Below are 4,551 nucleotides of genomic sequence, written 5' to 3'. Positions count from 1 at the left end.
AGAGAGACAGAGAGAGACAGAGAGACAGAGAGACAGAGAGAGACAGAGAGAGACAGAGAGACAGAGAGAGACAGAGAGACAGAGAGACAGAGAGACAGAGAGACAGAGTCTTGAAACTTCCAAGCCCATCCCCCAGTGACACGTCTCCTCTCCAAGACCATATCTCCTAATCTCTCTCAGACAGTGCTACACCTTGACACCAAAGCACTTAAATATATGAGTCTATGGGGTCTTCCCTATTTAAACTTCCATGAGAAATAAAATATAAAAAAACCTAAGGCTTTTGAAAAGAAGCCAAGACTTTATTATGAAAAAGAGGAGGAGGAGAACAAGCCAAGAAAAATGATATGCAAAAGAAGGTTTTTGCTTTTACTCTGAGCTTAAGTACGTCTGATATATCATAGGCAGTGTTTTGAAAATAAGTCTGTATTGCCAGATACAGACCCCGAGAGAAGCAGTGCTTTGGAAGGCTGAATTCTGACCTCTGTGTGTCAAGAGAAAGGTTTGTGTAAACCAGTTCTCTGACTTTCTCATCATATCCCACAGAGATGCAGACTGTATTGTGACAAAATAGTTTTTTCACCACCCATGGGGATTTTTAGAGTGCTTCTGAATTTGGATAGTACCTGAAGAATACTGGTGAGACTGAAGGACATTTGCACCAGTGTGATATTCCTCTACAGCTCCCTAGTTTGATGGTGCACACCGATAATCCTAGAACTCTGGAGGTGGAGGTGGGAGGATCAGGAGTTCACCATTGGATACCCAGTCTGAAGTCAGCCTGAAATACATGAGATCCTGTCTCCAAAATATAAAACAACAACTACACATGTAGAATCATGCACATAGACTCTGGCTTCTGTAGCCTAGGTTCTGGCTCTTAATAGGCATATAATCTTAGGTTTCTTAACATCTCAATTTTCTTTTTTTTTTTTGTTTTTTTTTTGATTTTTAATATTTTTATTACATATTTTCCTCAATTACATTTCCAATGCTATACATTATATATATCCTAGCAGGGCTCTGAAGACAGAACTGACCCAGAGTTAGTATTTTGTATTTTATCTGTGTTAGCTATTGTAAAGAGAGGTTTTGGTCATTGTAGGGGTTTTGAACTTGCTGAGGTGCTGAGAGAAGATGGTAACATGAGGGCCGTGAAAAGAAATGATAGAACACTTTGATTTCACATGTCCCGGTGTCCTTCTGGCTATGTCTTCTCAGTCTCCTTTCTAAGTTTCTTCCTGGAACAGCTGTTATGTTCAAGGGATCAGGTTCGGCATACTTGTCTCCTCACCTAGTTCTCCACCGTATATATAGAGACCTGTAATACTGCTGTGCCCTCAGACCTTTGGTATACATATGTAAACATGTGTTACACTATTGTCATTGTGGCACTTTTGCTGCATACGATTACATATCTCCTTTGAACTAAGAACTATGAATCCACTTGAGAAGGAATTTTGCCTCTAAATCATTTTCTTACTTCAATTAAATAAGATCTATGATGCTTAATATTTATTGTCAACTTAGCTGTATTTAAAACCACCATGGTAACATATTTCTGTGTGTCTGTGAAGATATTTCCTGAAACATTTCATTTAAGAGGCAAAAGCCACCATGATATATTAGCAGTATCATAAAATAGGCCAGGATCCCAGACTGCATATAAAGGACATTGCAGATAGAGTCCTAATATGCACGTTTTTCTGCTTCTTGACTGAAGATAGAAGCCCAGATACTATAAGCTCCTCATGTCTCCCCTCCACGATGGTGTGTACCTCACCCTATAAGCCAAAACAAACCTTTTTTCTTTAAATCTCTTATTCCATCCACCCTCTCCCTGCATCTACGAGAGTGTTCTCCCACCTACCTACTCACTCCTGCCTCCTACCCTCGAATTCCCCCATGCTTGGGCTTCAAGCCTTCACAGGACCAAGAGCCTCTCCTCCCATTGATGCCCCACAAGGCCATCCTCTGCTACATGGGTGACTGGAGCCATGGGTCCCTCCATGTGTAGTCCTTGGTTGGTGGTTTAGACCCTGGAAGCTCTAGGAGGTCTGGTTCATCGACGTTGTTGTTCCTTCTATGGAGTTGAGAACCTCTTCACATTTTTCAGTCCTTTCTCTGACTTTTCCATTGGGGACCCCATGTTCAGTCCAATGGTTGGCTCCGAGCATCTGCCTCTGTATTTGTCAGGCTCTGGCAGAGCCTCTCAGGAGACAACTATATCAGACTCCAGTCAGCAAGCACTTCTTGGCATCCACAATAGTGTCTGAGTTTAGTGTCTGTATATGGGATGGATCCCCAGGTGGGGCAGTCTCTGGTTAGCCTTTCCTTCAGTCTCTGCTCCACACATTGTCTCTCTATTTACTCCCTTGAGTATTTTGTTCCTTCTTCTAAGAAGGACCATACTTTGGACTTCCTTCCTCTTGAGTTTCATGTGGTCTGTGAATTGTATTTTGGACATTCCTTTTTACAAGAATATAAACAAGGATAAAGCTTTATTTGACTACTAGAGGGTATTTCAGGATATTCAAAGTAAAGCCTACTACTCTTCACCAAAATGTAGACTATCACTATAGATAGTCTACATAGAGTTGAGTCAAGTAAGAGAAGGTAGATTTACACTGGGACATTTGTCTCTTGAAGAGAAGACCTTATAACCATATGATAATAATAGGAAAATATAAGGAGAGATGCCTAATCAATTAGAACTGCAATGAGATGGGTAATTTTCAAATACATCTAAAGTTCATTTGCTCATAATGAATAACTGATCTGAGTTTTGGGTAGGTGATGATAAAAGTGGAATAAACTCTCAAAATAATCTAATCTAATGATCCATATAGGAAATATGATAGTAATGATCAATTTTATCTTAAGTACAGAAAGCTGATAAAAGTATATCAGGTAATTCATATTTGTGTAACTACTAATAGTACAGTACCTCAGTTTGTTATTGATTAATCTACTTGTGTATAAGTTATTTTTTAGTACACTAACCCAAACTGTTTTTATTATGCTACTTTTATAAAACTAAACCAATTAGACACATTCTCAAATTTATTATATTTTGTAATAAATGTATAAAAGGGTACTTTAGATAAGAATGAAACATCTAAGAAAATATAAAATTGCTTGACTTGTCTCTAAAATAAATTAGACTAGAATGGACATTTATAGTCACTTAAACTACATAGAAAGATTTCTAGAAATTTAAATTTTATTAAATTCCATGAGAAGGAATTTTATGATTGCCCTTTACTAACATTTCATAATTTTGTAAAAATACCATAGCCAAATTTTAAAACTCATGGAGGAGAGAAGGATTCTGAGATTTTCTATGCGACTTTTCAATGGAGATGTTTCTCAACATATAATTTTGGGTATATTAATTATAATTATATGTGGCATTTTATACCTTATCAGGCAGATAATCACATAAAAATTTATTTACAAAACTGTGTATATATTCAAATAAACCTGCGATACTGGCAAGCAGATGGCTATGGTTAAATAAAATCCATCTGATGCCACTGTTTTTAGACACATGAAATGTACGGGAGGGCTTTTGTTAGTCACTTGTATATGATGACTATCAATTCTTCTCAACATTTTTATTGTTCTAAAATCTTTACTGGAGAATTTTTCAAAAGTGAATTAACCTTCTACCTAAAGGTGAGGTTAAGGTCACTGGGACTCTGTTTATGTGACTATCAAGCTAATATTGCCTCATTTTCAGAACTAATATAAAATGTGTGCCCTTTTCTCCTAAGCTCATTGGCTCAGACTGTTCCCTCCTGCCCGCCCCCCCTTTCCATCATGTGTCTAACGGAGTGAGTGGAGTCTCTTCTTAGGATTCTGGGCAGCATTGGCGAGAAGTGAAAGTCCCCTCCCCCCCAATCTTTGAACATAGCTTCAGTATTTGAAAATTCAACATGTGAGATGCTGTTGTAAATACGTTTATCACTAATAGAAGATGAGAAAAGAAATTCAACATCTTTCAATATCTGCAACATGTCTTTTCATTTAATTCTAAAGCAGATAGCTGGTTGTGGGACAGATTGCCTATTTTGCTGCATGTCAGGAGACAAATTCAATCCCATAAAATTCACAATATTGAAACTGAAGATTTGAATTTCCTTAAGTTAAATAGTTATACACCATGAGCTTATACATTTCATGGTATATGCAAATAAATCATTGTTGAATGACCAAATAAATATTACACCTTTTTCAGGATTTATTTTTCCTCTAAACAAATTATTATAATAGCTTCTGGTGCTCTCAACTTCCAGTTTTTATGACTGTAGTAGTTTATAAACACTCAGTTTATTAAGAATGTTATTGCTCATAGGAGAAACATGACTCAGTACTGTATGAGCAGATGAATGAATCAAAACACATACTTCTGGAAAAATGCAAGGGAAGACAGTGGGAACCCTTTTTTCCCTGATATTAAACAACGAATCCCTACACAAAGCTTGCCATGAAGACCATTAAAACATGAAGGTTTAACCATTCTGTAAAAGGAATGGTTTCCCTGAACAC

This window comes from Mus caroli, chromosome 18, assembly GCF_900094665.2.
Source record: "Mus caroli chromosome 18, CAROLI_EIJ_v1.1, whole genome shotgun sequence".
Lineage (NCBI taxonomy): Eukaryota > Metazoa > Chordata > Mammalia > Rodentia > Muridae > Mus > Mus caroli.
The sequence above is the reverse complement of the archived record's forward strand: the minus strand, read 5'-3'. Positions refer to the sequence as shown.